Below are 17,914 nucleotides of genomic sequence, written 5' to 3'. Positions count from 1 at the left end.
ATGGAGAGGAGTCCACCAAGTCTTGTGTATACAAATGGTCTCATCCTTCCATCCAGGAAAAGAAGCATGGCACTCCAAGGTGGTTCCCAAAGTTTTTATTATGGGTGAGCACTAGTCAATGCATTTCTCTTGTGGCTTACAACCTTGTTCACAACAAAGCAGTGCCATTGCACATGAAGTTTATATCATGTGATCAGCACAAAAAGTTAATGGAAACTAACAAAGGTACAACTGGTACATTTCTGTTGCTAATTCATGCACCATCTTGTAACATTTAAATAAGGTGCTTTAAACAAACGGTCCAAAGAGTTTATTATATAATTCATTTTAAGTTACTAGCATATCAATGCAACTGAACCTCAAACCATAAAAAATTATAAAAATTTATAACAAATGCTTGCCAGTGCTTTAGGCACATAAAGCGCTAAAACTAACAATTATAAAGTGCAAATGCGTGCATGATGCACAGCCTCATAACATTCAAAATATTGCATATATTCCAATGCTATATACAGCTAGTACCTAAATACATTTCACAACCCCTTCTTGATAAACATACTTAGAGCAATCATATAGCCCTAGTGAGTAAAAAATATTCAACATCCTGCCTTATTATATATTGTGTCTGAATAGCGTTGCTTGATTATAGGATGCATGCTTAAAAAATTTCATTCAGACTGCTTATATATAATATCTAAATAAAGATATGTTATTGCATGCATATCCAATAATACTTAAAGAAAAAGTAAAAATAAACGTACTCTTGGCTGGTTCGGGTAGGGTGCGGCTAATCTAGAAAGGTGCATGTTTCCTCATCCATATTGAACCCTCAAGGCTCCGTACTGTCTAATTCTAGTATATAGTAGGTTTCCAGTCTATGTAATCCTTTTCCCTGTTGTCCACCAGAGAGCCGTGTCTACAGCAATCTTCAAACATAGGCGGATAAAGTTAAACGCACCAAGAAAGTCGTAACAAGGTTTTAATCGTCTGTATTAGTGTGAATGCCTTGGGCCGTGCCAACATATTGCATATTATACACATTCTCAATATAATTGTTAAAAAGCTACACCTGGAAAATCGCAGCAAGAAACTAAACATTTCTTTAGCCTATCTTCCAAACTGAGATCTCAATAGGCATTTAAATGGATAAATCAAGCTGAAAAACTATTTCACATCAGGCCGAAGCCACCTTCTCAAAAGATACATTTCTGTTGATTCTATCACTTAGTACCACAGGCTGTGAATTCTTACCAAATTATTCTTTCAACACTTTTGCAGATATATTGAGCAGCAACTCATGCTGAAAACCAACAATCTGAGAGTTGTGGAAGGACTTTGTCCATAACTCCTTACATCAAGTCTTAATACCACTCACAAAAGACCTACTCGTGGGTAAGTGCAGCTCGAATGATCCGCGTCTAAGGATATCTTCCCAATTGAAGTTTCAATAAACAGTTAAACGGACAATTCAAGCACCAACATTTGTCCAGATCAGGCCAAAGCCGCCTTCTACAAAGACAATTCTCTGATTACTATAACAGGCTGTAAACATTTACCAAATTGCGAAGACTTTCAAAAGTATTGCAGATATATTGGCTAGCAACTCATGCAGAAAAATAACACTCTGAAAATTTGTGGAAAGACATATTTTATACCAGTGAGCTGCATCTTTGCTATTTTCTCAACTGGGGGAACGGACCACCAAGCTGTAGCACTGTTTCAGTCCAAGGGACCTACCAATAATGGTGCAGAAAAGGCCAATGAAATAAGGACACAGGCATTTTGAAACAACTGTTTATTCAAATAGAATGTATGTACAAACAAGCATTGGTAACCATTAGGTTTCACCTATGTGATTAATAATATTTTTATTTTTGTTGTGTTTGGTGGAGCAGAAGAGGGTATAATGAGGAGTGAGGATGGACTTCAGGGAATGAATTCAAGTGATTGCCCAGAAGTTAGATTCATGACTAGAGAAGAAGAGTGAGAAAGGAGAACAACAAAAGCACATATGAATGTAAAAGTTTAATCATTAAGAGTGTGAAGAACTGTAAATTCACATATGATAAAGTGGCGCCAACAGTAAATTATTGTCGAAGAGTTGGAAAACACTGAAGTATGTGTTTAAAGAAGAATTTCTGTTAAATCCGCATAGCACACATACGGTTTAACCCCTCCCCTGCTGGTGACGGAACCACTCCGTCATCAGCCGCGGTCGCGCTGTGCTGATGACGGAGCGGTTTCGTCACGGCCCGCTCGGACCGCCTGCGCGGCGCGGATTCCGCGCCTGTGCTGAACGTTCTATTGAGCGGGCGGGGCCGTGACGGAACCGCTTCGTCATGAGCACAGCGCAACCACGGCTGGTGACGGAGCGGTTCCGTCACCAGCATGCGCCCGCCGCTCTTCCGCCCCGCCTCCTTAGCACTGCGGCGGAATAGCCGCCGCAGTGAAGGGGTTAATGCAATAAATGTGACGAAGTTAGATAAAGTAATGAAATAAAGAAAGGGAATGTGTAGCATAGATTTCTAGTCATTTATGTTCCTCCAAATATATTTTGTAAAATGTGTTCTCCCAAAAACGCTCACATAATGTATGCCAGCAGGAAAAGTGTTATGATAATGTGTTTTAGAAAGAAGGAGAAGATTAGTGTGAACAGTATAGGCCCATAAAAGAAATAATCAGCAAGTTAAAACATTTTGGAGCAGTGTACTAACCCTAAAATACACTATTTTCAAAGTGTTTCTGTGTACAGATTTTACTGTTGGGCGGAAGAAGATCTGTGTAATGTAGAAGTAGCCAATATATTTGTGAACAATGACTCAATCCTCATAAAACCAACAAACAAGGGGTAACGTCATCCTCCAAGAGAAAGAGGATAACATCTCAGAGGCTATGAAACAACTACAAGATAACACCAGCTAAAGCAAATTATTCAAGAACCTCATCACCAAATGACTATGACGCTCAATGAGAAATTAAAGCAATGGCTAGATGGCACACTAATAAATGATGATGAATTTAAATTCATGATGAATGAACACCCTAAAATACCAACAATAGACTTCTTACCAAAGTTTGACAAGACCTCAGTTAACCCCCCGGGTAGGCCAATACTATTGGCATGTGACTCTTTATATGAAAATGTCTCCACATATGTTGACTACTTCTTGGCACCGATTGTCCAAACACTGAGCTCGTCCATCAAAGACACAGGAGTTTTCTTAATAATTTTACGTAACATCACATGGAAAAGTGACTACCTCCTGATAACTATTGATCTGATGTCCTTATACACCTACAATCTGGGTTCAGAAAATGCAACTGTTGCAGAGCAGGCAAAATTGGAATTGATAACCAAAAAGTGTTTTAGACTGACACAATAAATCCATTTAAATAAAACACAGGGTCACCTGCAACTCTCAATATGTTGCATATGAAATTGAATGCGCATGCGGGTTGAAATATATAGGCAGTATGACCTGTATGCTCAAAAAAGGAATACTTGAACACATCCGTGCAGTTAAGTACAAGGACATGACATATGCCGACTTCAAACATCTGGTTCAATGCCATGACGATGGCATTGATAACGACTGGAAAACTCTATGATACTATGGCATGACATGGCACCTTCTCACGAGCGATGTGGCAACCATACACTAACTTTGCGACTTGTTTGGCTCATTCTGTCTACTACTTTGTCGTAGATATTCCCCAGTTTCTATTTATATTCATTTGCTACTTCCACATTTCCATGTAAAGCATAGATCTATCTGTGCACTTTTCTTAACCTGTGTGTCAGTGTACTTAGCACATGAGAGTCAGGGCCCGCATGATTATCACTGTCTTAGACACTGCTTGCTTGCCAATGCAGCAGGGCTCAAAGGCAAATCACGTTTAGCATTATGGAGTCATGGAGGGGTGTATTTACAAGCCCCTTGTGCCACCGGTGTGTCACTTTTTTTTAACGGACTGGTGGCACAATGTGGTGCTCCATATTTACAAGGCCATGTAAAGCCACTCTGTGTGTAAATACCGCCCCTTTTCTTGCAGCACTTTGCACAAATGGAGCGTTCCATAGGTGTTGCTGTGGGTGGTCCCACGCAACACCCAGGGATTCTGCCTCGTTCACAGATTTGCGTTTCGTAAATGCAGAAATGCGTCAGAATCCTACTCCTACCCAGGGGAGACATTAGGAGGCAAAACAAGGAGAAATACTTTTATTTCTCCTCGTTTTTTTCTCTTTCTATGCATTGTATGCATTCTGCAGCACAAACAGAAAGTGGAAAACACTTCTCGTGAAGGTATCCCTTCCTGCACAACAATCATACCCACAATGCAGGCTCATGGCAGCCAATAGTGTGCCAGTGCATGGGAGAAAACAGCGATCCATCATATTGTTGTAAATATGACTCATCCCTCTGCTTTGAAAGTAACGCAGCACGGCGCAGCCAAATGGCTTGCGGCACTGCGCTACGTTACTTTCTTGTAAATAAGGCCTAGAATGTTTGGTGATGTGTGGCTGATGACATGTTCTGTGTAAGACAGGTTGTAAATATGGTGGTGGTATATTTTATGTTGCTCGTGCATTGCAGTGCTGCAGATTGGCACACATTCCTGTGCTACATATTTCTTAGTAAATACAAGCCTTTGCTTGCAAATGTCTTTAAAATAAATCCCTCCTCATACTTGGGACAGGTATTTACTTTGCCATATAATTCTTGCTTATTTACGGACAGAACACTCTTTGCAGGCGAGGCAGTTTAATTCTCCATGTTTATTAAATAGTCTAAAAATCTACGGAACCCTTTTCTTTCCTTGACTCCTCTGCTAAACTTTTTGCGAAAAGTTTCCTGCTGGATATTTTCAAATGGATACACGAAGTGTATTGAATCATGCCAGACCAATGTTGAATGAGACCACATTGAACACCATCTAATAAAATCTTACCTCTGAAAATGATAACCGATATGTACGTTTACATAAAACCATAGTGTATACTGTATTTATAGATTTCGCCTGTACATTTGATAGGGTAGAATGCCACAGAAAGTGGTCCAACTTGAAAAATTGGGGCTTCCCTGATTCTCGCCGAGAGATACTCACTTAATTGCACAGGGAGTACTGGACATGAATTCTGAGTAGGCACTGTAACAAATTTATCAGAAAAATTGGCTGCTTGGTGCATTATCCGCCTCCTGTGGTGTGCCTGCATTGCAACACATGAGAGATTGTTTTACATCTCAAAACTATGCTGACTCTCCACACTTTAAATTGTTTATCTCATATATTCAATGAATACAAAAAGCAATTTGCTTTCTTTTGCTTTTTCACGGCAGCAGGCTTTTTTTAACAACATTTTAGTAAGGGCACAAAATGCAAGCCAGGAATACTGAGTTTGCCAATGCTTGTTAAATTTATCTCTGCTCAGGCCCAGAAATAGGCCCAGCGCAATTCAGTGACGAGATTGACTAGGGACACATTGATAAATCATTCTTTTAAGCACCAGCTAATTAAAACAAGAGAATATACACCCTAACCAGAGAACCCTCCATCGCGTGATGCGCTCTATCCCCGCGTCCAGATGGTCCATAACTGCAGACGGCTAATGTCCTATTATATTCTGCCATTCATTGTGAAGCGCACCCTGGAGAGCAATGCCGCTTAACACTCGCGAAGCGAGGTTGGAGCAGATCCGGGCACGGTGTCCAGATGCTCGAACACTGCATTGTAGCCGTGTCCAGCGTTCGCAGCCCTGAGGCAACCATCGCGACACGCAAGAATGTGAGCAAGCAGAAGTCAGGAAGGAGGGTGGACATCTCCTGGTGGGAGCAGGACTTCAGAAATTACTCATGAGCCACGGACTCTGTTAACATACGTAGAAAGGAACAGGATAATGGATAACAAATGGTAAAGCCCCCAGGTTATAATGCAAATTGTACCCCAGGCCTGCAAGTTAAATGTCACTGCGGACTGTGGAAACCATTGTGCCATCCACTAGTGACAGTACAAACATGGCTTCAGGCCTCCCACTGAAGCCTTACTAAAGCAGCTTTTAAACTGTAATTCGACCTCCAAAACTAAACCTTTCTGACATTCTTCATTTCTTCTTTAAAATATTAATAAGTCACCTCTAAGAAGGCCTAACAGCCCATAAGGCAGGGTGCATGGTATTTAAAAGTATGGCATGTAGGAATTAAAAGTTAAACATGCCCTAACAGTGAGAATCCCCCAGAAGATATTTTCCCTGTGACAATGTTGATTGATTTCTAGGAAAGCACCAGGATACAATGTTAAATTTGACTCTTTGTAATATTTATTAAAGGCCCAGTTAACTGGTAAAGTCAGATATTTAATAAATATTTTGGGAAAGGTACTTTTAGAAATGACCTTTTCCCCGCCTAGAACCTTTTGAGGGTAATTTGAATTAGCTTCGAGCCTCGAATTAGCCTTGAGCTGCAGCCCTCTAAGTACTTAACCCTGAATGAGGTGTGAAAACTGGGGGTGGGCAGAACTTGCGGAGTTTCACTCTGTGGAATTCTGCTGAGTTACCTAAAAACTCAGCATGATTCCATAGAAGTCTGCGAGCACCAAAATGTTGGTATGTCGCGCTGCTAATGCTGATTATTAGCACCAGGAGCTTGTTCCATGTGTAAATCAGTGCAATCTGCACCACGCTGCTTCTTTGCTGCCACTTGAGTAGATTTTCTACTTGAACAGCAACTTTCTCACTGCGAGCGGCAGCTTTCTCAATGCAAAACCTAGCAACCTGCTGTGACCGCCCGCTTTGATAAATCTCGCAAGGAGGTGTTCTAGCTCTTGAAAATTGCCCTTGAGGATGCAAATGTTTGCTCATGTTCACCAACTTAATGTTGGCTAGCACACATGAGGAAAAACACGGCCACGTGGCGGTTGGTGAAGTTTTGCCAGAACTCTGTGCTCCAAGCACAGAGCAGAGTGGGCAAAACTCTGCAAACCCCTCTGGTGGAGCAGAATTTTTCACCCACCCCTAGTGAAAACTGCTTCCAGAACAGGAGACAAAAGCTGTGGTGCAGGAAGGTGGTTCTGTTCCTATGGCAAAATGGCCATTTGAGCAGTGCCCAGGAACTTAATTAACTTCAAAGAATGCCTGCCCTGTCACATGCGAATGTTATCTGACACCTGGACAGGGCTCTTCTTTGTTCTCCCAATCAGGCAAGGTCAATCACAGGAAGAGAGGAGCTGCCCCTAGAACTGGGTTAGGGTGGCCACACAGGAGGAGTTACTCACTTCCCTTCACTGGTATTGAAAACAAGATGGGGGCCAGGACGCATCCCTGTCTAACCCCACGCTCTACGGGGAATGGATCAGTTATTTCGCCCTGGGCCCCCCACCTGATCATGGCATAGTTATTTTCATGCATGCGTACTAACAATGTCAGTAATTCGGGACTGATGCCAGCTTCCGCAAGGACACTCCACAGTTTTTGCCGTGGAACTAAGTCAAATGCTGACTTCAGGTCAACAAATACAGCATACAACGGGCCGTCACTCAAGGTCACGTTTCTCCAGTATAAAGCTAAAAAATAGAAGACCTGATCGATGGAGCTTGTTAAAGGGCGGAAACCAACCTGAAAGGGAGACAAAATGTCCTTCTCGGTTATCCAAGCTTGTAATTTGTTTTGCACTAAGCGCCCCATCAGCTTTTGAGCAGAATCAATGAGACTGATGGGTCTGTAATTGCTAGGTAGTGCCTTATCCCCTTTTTTAAAAACTGGGATAATTTCCGCTCCCTTCCAAGAATTTGGTATTGGAGCACCCAGTGCGAGCGAATTGGCTAGCCAAACAAAGTATTGGCACCATGATACCCGGTCGCTTAGGAATACATCGGCCGGGATTCCATCCATACCTGGCGCTCTCCCCCCGGTCACCCCATCTAATGCTGTATTCACATCTCCTAGGATAAACAATTCCCCTCTGGAGAAGACCATGGGGGGTGGTGCATGATGGCAAAGGTCTAGTTTACATGCATACTGTGGCTTAAAAAAGTCTACCCATAAATTCTTTGCGACATTGTTTTGGGGGCACTCTGAAACCCCCCCTCTGTCCCATTTAACGATTTCCCAGAATTCTTTTTGGTTCTTGGCCGCACATGCAAGCTTTAAGTCAAGCCAATGATTTTCGTCCCATTCTCTTTTTGCTTTAATGTGGGCCTTTCTATATACATCCCTGGCCTTCCTCACCCCTACAATGTTTCTACTCCTAAGTTCAAAATTAAGTTTCAGTCGTTCACTTCTGCAAGATTGGTCATACCACCCCTTCCTGGGAGGTTGTTTTACCGCCTTACTTTGGCCTACTGGTTTTAAAAAGAACCCTTGCGGTTTGGAAAATAACTCAGCGTGAGCTACTTCCATAAATTTAATAAAATTAGGTTTAGTGCAATGTTGTTTTATAGTGGCTACCTCAGTGACTACTACTTTCTTTAGGTCCTCTATTATCTCTGGCCTTTCAACCAATCTGCCCCACCTTACGTGCGGTTGATTATTAGTAGAAACTATATCCAGGGTCACTGCACCCCTCCCCGGGCTTGGAGTTTGCGACCCCTTGTTAAATTGTAGATCCATACATAGTGGATTATGGTCACTTTCCAATCTAGGTTTGATGCTCATGTCCAGGAGCCTATGCCAATCCATCACGTCCACCAGAATGTAATCTATGCGACTTTTAGCCCTTCCATTATCAAATGTGCAGCTCCCCTGTTGATCCGATGGGGTACGCCCGTTTGCTGCTCTAAGTCCCCTTGCTACTCACATACTCTTAATTTGGATTGCTACATCCGTCCATCTCCTGACCAACGGCAGTTCCAATTGAGGCACTCCCCATTTGCTATCCTCTTCTGACGACAAAGCACAGTCCTCCTGTCCCAGAGGTTCGAAGGTGGTATTCATGTCACCTCCCACCATAATGGATAGATGCGGTGGGAGATGCTCAAGATCATTGTCAAGTGCTGTTATCACCTCAGAAGTGTTCCCCCCCTGCAACTCCCCTGGCATATATGTTAAAAAGAGCCGTCCCTTGGCCATTTGCCCAGGTGATCGTAATTGACAGTATATCACTGGATTTAAGGGATCTTTCCTGGATTTTACAATGCAGTGATTGTCGTACCCAGATTATCAATCCTCCTGATGGCCGCCCTTTTGGTTTTTTTTTTGCAGGGACATAAAAATTTAGAAATCCAAGCCGGTGAACTGGGTTCAGTGCCCAAGATTCCTGGAACAAGATTAAATCATAGTGTTCGATAAACACACACCATTCTGGGGAGGCCTGCTTATTTGCTATTCCACAAAGGTTCCATGAAAGGAGGGTTAAACGTCCATTACCTAAGTCTGGATTGGCTAGATCCTGGGTTGACATTAAATCACAACTAGAGGGCTCCACCCCTGTATTTAATAATAAACTATCTGTCCTATTGCCACTAGATTTACTATGGTGGGGCCCCTACCACTATATTCGCAATCCTCTTTACCAAGGCATCCTGGTCAATCCCTCGCTCATTTACATAATGTTCTACCCTGCTACCGGACAAAGCTACATTATCTATCCTTCTCTCGTCACTACTTGAACTTTTGTTATCGAGCCTGATTATTTTTGGGAGTTCGACAACTTCTGCCCCATGAAGTCAGTCACATTCATTTAGGTTTGATAGCGCTGAGAACCTATTTTCAAGAGTCACGCCCCAGCTACTGTTCGAACAACTCCTATTCCCCTTGTTGGCCACAGTATTCCATTTTGTTCTTAGTATGGTGGGATTCAAGATGTTACCTCGTCTAGTATAGAAGAAGTCCTATGTTAATGGGATAATCTCAGCTGTTCTACGTTGGGGGGGTATATGTTAGACAAAATATTCGGGAGGACGTCCGGACCTGAAAGGTGCAACACCACACAATCTCCCCTAAATTTTTTGTGGTTGCCCCCTATCCATTCAACTCTCCTTGCCTTAACTATCTCCTCTGCCAACTGTTGCATGCCCCCAGGTGAGAACACCATGTTTTGAGTTAGCCAATGCAGTGCCTTACTTATCAGGGAAGGTGTGGTTTCTATTTGCCCGGGCTTCAAGTGAGGAACATTAGCCAAAATCAAAACCAGGGGGGAGGCCTCAACAATAAGCTCTACAGGGCCTTTCTCTGGGCAAGATACGATGTGCTTATCCCTTGATGTCGAGGAATCCCCATCAGCTAAATTCTGTCCCCCTTCCTGTTGATTTGTCGTAGGTGGCCGGGAAGTTACATTCTCTCTGCTCCCTGGTAAATGAACTGTTGGGGCCATTTTGGGCTCTACCCTGGATACTACTTGGTTTGGAATGTCTCCCACTTCTTCTAAGGTCTTCTTTAATAGCCCCCCTAGTCTATGCACCTGGAAAGGTGGGATTTTCTTTCTAGAATCAGAATAGTATTTTCTAAAATCCCGCCACAGGTCGACTAGACCTTTTTACCTGTCATAGAGTGTAGAAGGCAATCTATCTTAACATCGTAATGTCAACTTGAACTATCCCCATTGCTTTCCCCGAAGAACCACTGACAAAAAGTCAAGTTTAAAGATTTATTATAAAGCCAAAAACAGTTGTGTATATAAACACCTCAGTAAAAGATTTAGAAAGTAAACAGGCACTAATACAAACATAATTCTACGGAAAAGTCTTAATCGACTAAGAAACAATACGAGTAACAACTCCAAAACCATTAGACTAACAAGAATTGCTATAACTTGGGTTTTAGTAGGCATCGGAAAAGAGAAATAAATCCAGGTTAATCTGTCCCTACACTATACTAAGTGGCATCCCTACTTAACAAGGTTCCCTGGTACCAAAGGTGTCAGCCGTGGTGACTTCCAAGGAAGCACACTCACTTTGTTCGGACTTAGCCTAAGGACCCATCTCACATAGCAAAACTCTCTGCCTACCCAGCATCTTTCTTCGCCCTCATGCGCATCTGCTCTACTCTCCTACGGGGTGCTGTCCCTAATACAAACCCCACAATATGGGTGACACGCCCTAAGGTACGCCCCTCTCAAAGATATTAACTTTCAAAAAACTCCATTACGACATCATCATCCTTGTTCGTTGAAAAACGTCCTTGGGTCCCAGAGTCTTCTCCTCTTGAAGTTGCTTCCCTAAATTCCGCTGCCACTCCTCCATGTCTGGGACTACCATCCTAGCGCTCATACACAATGGGCCCTTCTTCTACTATCTCTAGTTAACCTTGCACCTGCAAAGGAATGCACATAAATCGGCTCACAGTTCCATGCTACTTGCAATTAATTTTCTAAAGCAACCTTCAAGGAAAGACATTTCCATGATTTAATGTAAAGTTAAAAATTCTTCGTTCGGCCTACACAGTCTTTTCCCCACCTGGGCCTCTGCACGTTCCTGGGTATCATGTCCTAATGTTGGCAAAACATTTCCCGTTCATTAGGCCTTCATCATTATAACAAAAAGAATACATTTTCGATCTTAACACTTCTATGTCGTTATATGAATACAATAATGAATTTCTAAATAAGTATTTAAACACATCAATGCCTTATTGAGCATCTCTTAACTGAATTAGTATTTCACTGCAAACAATATTTCCAGATTAACGTGGCATTAGTGCTTTCAAAACACTTTACGTCACTCCAGGTAAATTCTAGTACATGGTTTCATAATCCTAAATCACATTTAAACAGGATTATAATCCTTTATATATGCGGGTGCTGATTACTCATGCATATGGTGCACCCCTACAATTTCTAACACAGTTTTGCGCTCTCTCACACCTCCTCTGTTAATTGGTCAATTTTCGCCAGCAATGTATTTGTGATGGCCTTTATCTTAATATCCAACATGTTTACTATTCTCTAGAGATGATCTTCGTCCAAAAGTGATTTTCCCCCGTTTGACCCCCGACCATCTACTATATCACTCTTTGTGGGTGGAGTGTTTGGTTTCTTTTTACTTGAGCGCAGCTGAGCCCACCACACTTGGGATGACCCTTGTCCCCCCCTCTGGATGCTCTTGGTGCAGGTACCGGGGGCTCATCCTCTATTAGTACTAGCTCCTCTTCGAGTATATTCTCCGTGTCAGTCTCAGCTGTTGCCACTATGAGTTGTGTTAGTGTGTTGTTATCGGGCTGGTCCTGTAACGAGGGATCATTGCTAATATCTGGCTCAAGTGTATTTACAAGCATGTCTTCCACCACGTTAGAGGTAGGGGATGAACTCAGGCCCAAAGAGGACCTTCTATCATTATTAATTTTAGCAACCACCTGGACTAGATAGTTGTCCATGGTGTTTGGTACTAGGGGGGTCTTTATCTTTGACATAGCGCCTAAACGCAGAGAATAACCCTCTCCCCGTTATTCACAATAGGTGGCAAGAAAATAGAAACGTGTATCAACAAATCGTGTTACGATTTTAGCACCAACACTCTACTTTACCTACAGCAGCAAATATTTAACAAAGGCAACTTACAATGATGTTTTAAGCAGAGTTCCTGGCCCAGTCCAGTCACGGCCAGTCTCGGACTGTCTTAGACTGTCCGCCCTTTGTCCGGGCATCCCGCTTGCGTCCCGCGACGCGGGAAGAGCGCGCAATTTAAAGCGCCTCCGGTGTCGGGCTATGACGTGGGGCACCGCTATGCCCCCTGGGAAATGTAGTTTCCTCCACTCAGCGGCCAGGTGGTTTAACCGGCGGCGGGAGTCTCACTCAAGGCAGAAAAGCAATGACGCTGGGGTATGGCACACTGTCCTCCTCACAGGCGCTGGCAAGAATCCGGTATCAGCAGCAGAACACCCGCTCCACCGGAAGAGCGCATAATTTAAAGCGCCTCCGGTGTCGGGCGATGACGTGGGGCACCGCTATGCCCCCTGGGAAATGTAGTTTCCTCCACTCGGCGGCCAGGAAGTTTAACCGGCGGCGGGAGTCTCACTCAAGGCAGAAAAGCAATGACGCTGGGGTATGGCACACTGTCCTCCTCACAGGCGCTGGCAAGAATCTGGTATCAGCAGCAGAGCAGTAGTCTTCAGAGGAGCACCCAGTGCAGGTCATCTGGAAAGGAGCTTGTGAGAGGATTTTTAGTTTTTGACCAGGGGTTCAGCTATAAGGGGGATCTTTGGGATGTTACACCCCCCCTAATATATGTGTATTTTCCATAAATAGTTGTGTACAAGTGCTTTCAGTTGGATATGATGAGGTGTCTGTCAGATTTCACCTGGGATTTTTGCAGGCAAACAGACAAAACGCACTCATCTCTGTTTTGAAAGTTCCACAAAATGTTGATTATTTTTTTTATAAAATATTGTGTTTCTTTCACTTAGTAATCTTACCAGCCTGCATTCCTCTCCCTTTCCACTGCCCCTTAACTCCTTCGCTGCGCATGCTCGTGACGGAGCCGCTCCGTCACGAGCCGCGGTTGAGCTGTGCTCGTGACGGAGCGGTTCCGTCATGGCCTCGCCCGCTCAATAGAACGCGCCGCGCAGGCGCGAAATCAGCGCCGCGCAGGCGCGGCGGCAGGGCCATGACGGAGCCGCTCCGTCATGAGCACAGCTCAGCCGATGCTCATGACGGAGCAGCTCCGTCATGAGCATGGGAGGGGTTAAGGTAGGGTGATCACATTTTGAGAAGGAAAAACTGGGCAAGACCAGACATAAAATTAGAACTAAAGCCTTTAGCCTTACTTTTATGTCTGGCCTGTCCCGATTTTGTGTAACCTTGTAAAAGTGTATACACACACACACACACACACACGTGCATGCACGCACACAAATAGATAAATAGTAAATGTGTTTGTGTAAATATATATGGCACACTTTTACAAGCTACACATGAATAAGATTAGCAATGGCACAACCTCTAACATGAGCATCCCTGGCCTCATCTCCACTCTGTCTCCCTGTCTGCTGGAGCATGCATGCAGCCCAACTCCTCCTGCACTGCCTGGAAGAAACAATTTACTTAAGAAGGGCATACCTTTCAATTCACCTTTCAGAATGAACTGGCTTTTGTTGCAAAAACTAGGACATGTGTTTCAAATTAAGAAAGGCGTTGGAACACCGGAACAGTCGTTTGAAAACCGGTACTGTCAGAGGAAATCCAGGACATCTGGTCACCCTACCTTAAGCTCCTCTCATGCGCCTGATTGTTGAATAATAATATATATATATATATATATATACAAACGTGGTTGTCGGGAAATCTTGAAGCTCAAACCTCCCCCAATTTTACGGACCAAGCCACGCCCCTCTTTTCTTCAGAGGAAGTTGTGTATTTCACAGTGGTTACAACGTTAAGTTCCCTGTCTTACATTTGCTCTACTGAGCAAAGTTTTTCTATGCAGAGTAGAAAATGTTTGTAGATTTCTTCTCTGCAGTTTTACTTGTTATAGAGTGATTCTAGGAAACAATATTTTGCTCAGGAAGAGAACATTAAGGGCCCCATAATGAGCTACAAGGCAGAGGGGGGCCAAAATTGCTCTGGCCCTAACTCGAGTTGCAAATTGCAGAATCTCAAAATCAATCAATCCATCAATAGATTTTTAGAGGTCTTCTTGACACTCATGAAGGTATCCAGGCGCTACAACTAAGACTTAATGTGCACAGAATGGGGAATAACCACGTGGTCCTGGAAGACCTTGGTCCTTTTCCACACGCAGATTTCAAATTCAGGGGCAAATTTCACTCTCCTGCTTTCTGCTGGTAGTAAATAGGAGACGGTGTGTATGAAAGGGGGAGGGAAAGGAGTCAGGGCTGGTTGACTGAGCACTGCTTGTTCCCTGTGTCTTAAAAGGAAGCTGGGATAGGAGGGGATGCTCTCGTGCCTGCAGCTTCCGCCAATCCCCATGTGAATTTCCCGCTGGCCTTTTCCGCCTGTAAAATTGGACCTCATATTCCTGCACCTGGTAAACCCATGTGCAGGGCTCCAGACCTCTCATCATAATCTGGCAGAACAGTTATCCACCTGGGATCCCACTAGGCCCAATTTGACTGGTGTTTCTTTTTTTTTACAAAATATATCGACAACGAACAACTTTGTGATGTAAAATTGGGGAGAGAATGTTGCCTAACGGCTAGGGCGGTCGACCTCGTAGCTGGGGAACCGGGTTCGAGGTTCAGCAGGGATGCTCAACATTCTGTGATTCTAGAAAAATCACTTAATCTCCCCGTGCCTAACAAAAATAAATGTGTCTGTATGTAACCTAAATGGGGCTCATTGTAAAGTCGGGCGCTAGGCCCGCATGCTGGAAAGAACCTCTGACACAGACACAATCAGGTAGTGAGTGCAACTGGCCCAGAGCACGTGAGCTCGGCCACTTTTATTTATCCAGCGTCACCTGACCAGTGACGTCTGTGGTGGGTGGGTGTACAGCGTGGCACGTCATGAAATAAGCTAGACTGTGTCCAGCAGGACACTACATTCCTCCCAAACTTGGTGAAAAATCAAAACCCCGGAAAAGTCCGAAAACCTGTGGGAGGAAAAATAAAACATATAAATACAGTAGCTGAAACTTCCGCTAAGTCTCTTCAGCTGCTTGCAGAATAACTATGTTGGCAAACAGCAATTTGGATTACCTGCTTACGTTGGCACAGTTCAGGAGAGCTCGTGGATCTGGCCTCCACTTGGCTCTGTAACTGGACGTTGCTCCGCTTCGCCCTTGTGGTGACAACCATCAGCTGGAGAGATGGTGGGCGGCTAGGTGTTGCTTTTCCGCCGTTCAGTCCTGGTTCTTTGCAGTCTCTTCGGGCAGGCTTCAAAGTGTCTATTCGCAAATGAAAAGAGTAGGTCCAAACATCCCTCTCACTAGGATGCCCCTCTCGCTGGTGTTCCTCTCTCACAGGGTGTCCGGGAGGCCCTCTTTGCCAGGCTTCCACGGGACTGGTGCTTTCGGTCGTGTTGCTCCACCATAGCCTTCGGGCAGTGAGTGGCACGCGCTACGAGCCTCACCGTTCTGTCCTTCGTTCCACCTGAAGGGTGTGTTGTGTAGCTCCTGTCATTGCATGCGAGGTGTTCATTCTTCTGGGACCTGCAGATGTGCGGCTGTGGAACTATCCCTCGTCCGGGATCTTCTGATGCTTCATGCATCAAGGTTGCAGGGACTCAAGCATCAGGATCGACATGTCCCTCATTTATTTTTCACCTGTTGCTCTATGTTCCATAATGCATGCCATCCCGGTGAGTCTTTCAATTCTTCTGTGTGCAGTTGCGGTAAATGGCCACTACATGGCAATGCTGCTTGCAGTTGTGTTTCAGTTCAGTTCCCATGCTGCCTGGTTTGTACCTGGGGATGGTCACTGGGCCGCTCGCTGCTTTCCTTATGTTCTCCTCCCATCGACCCTTTGAAGCAGCAGCCGGCATCATGGCAGTCCAGCCTCGCGTGCCCTTACTTTCTTCTACTCCAGAGCCTGGCGCTTTCACCGGCGGGGCGATGTTTTCATTATAGCGGGTAGGCTCCGCTCTCTGCGACAGTGACCTGCAGCTCTTCACACGCTGCAGGTACATTCACCCCACCACCGCAGCCTCATATCACACACGCTGCACGGCGGGGAACAGGGGACGCTGCAAGCAGGCTGCGGGTGGGCTCCGCTGGCCTTGCTTCATTTTGGGGGGATAATGGCCGGCTCCAGTGTCAGTATTGCGCTGGTGGGGCAAAGTTTTTCACTTTTTGGCGGGTGGGCTCCGCTTTAGCGTAATTGTCTTAAGGGTGGGTCGCTTCAGGCTTGCCCGACCCCCGAGGCCATTCTCAGCGCCCGGGCTCACCTCCGGCCAACGGGCCTCTTCTGCCACGCGAGTGGGCTCCACGTGGCGGGGACTCCTCGAGGCAGATGTCACACTGTTGTGGCCGACTCGGGTGGGCTCTGGTCGGTCCGCTGTGTCTCTGTGTGCCTCTAACAACACGGCAGAACTCAGCAGGGTTTGAGAGGTGTGGGGTGGGCTCCCGGTCAACTCCTAATAGACATCTGGGCCCGGGGCAAGGCACACGCCCCACGGGCCTTCTGGCGGCCGGCGCTGCTTCACAGGGGGAACCCTCATGGCGGGTAGCTCTGCACGCACGGGCAGCCCCCTCGTCGCCAGTGTAAAGTCGGGCGCTAGGCCCGCATGGTAGGCCCGCATGCTGTAAAGAACCTCTGACACAGACACAGTCAGGTAGTGGGTGCAACTGGTCCAGAGCACGTGCACTCGGCCACTTTTATTTATCCAGCGTCACCTGACCAGTGACGTCTGTGGTGGGTGGGTGTACAGTGTGGCACGTCATGAAATAAGCTAGACTGTGTCCAGCAGGACGCTACACTCATGTACAGCGCTTTGATACCTCTGGGTCTAGTTTGCGCTATATAAAACTCCCCCCAAAACAAAATAAGGAAATATGCTAAATAAATTGTAACCAAGACATGATTTTACCACATAATCGACAAAGCAACAAACGTGGCAAATTTCACAAAGTTTCAAAGCTTTTTTATATAATTATTAGCAACTTTCTCCATCCCTAGAAAGGTCCCTATGCTAAAAACAGAAATGTGATCGGCCCATGGTTGGGGTTCCATGTATGCAGTCTTCGAGGTAAAACGCTACAGTAGGGCTTTTTCCATCATCAGATATCCCCACCATCGACAAGTTGCAGTTTCTGTATCCTCTTTCCTCATCTTCCACTTAAGTTCCAGTAGGCATGCCTTTGGGTTTAAGATGGCAACTGCTTATTTAACTCGATGGCATTTGTTGCAGGCCTCGGATTCTTTCCTCGTATTCAGTGACTCATGTAGAAGTCCATGGCAGATTAATGCTAAGCCCCTCTATAGGTTCTTCCATGATCTGGTGTCATCAATGGACACAGTACGTTAGCAATCTGCCAGTGGCATGAATAGGATGCCAGGATCTCGACGGCAAGCATGAAAAACTGGCCTGATTCC

Source organism: Lissotriton vulgaris, chromosome 10, assembly GCF_964263255.1.
Source record: "Lissotriton vulgaris chromosome 10, aLisVul1.2, whole genome shotgun sequence".
Classification (NCBI taxonomy): domain Eukaryota; kingdom Metazoa; phylum Chordata; class Amphibia; order Caudata; family Salamandridae; genus Lissotriton; species Lissotriton vulgaris.
Note: the sequence above shows the minus strand (reverse complement) of the source record.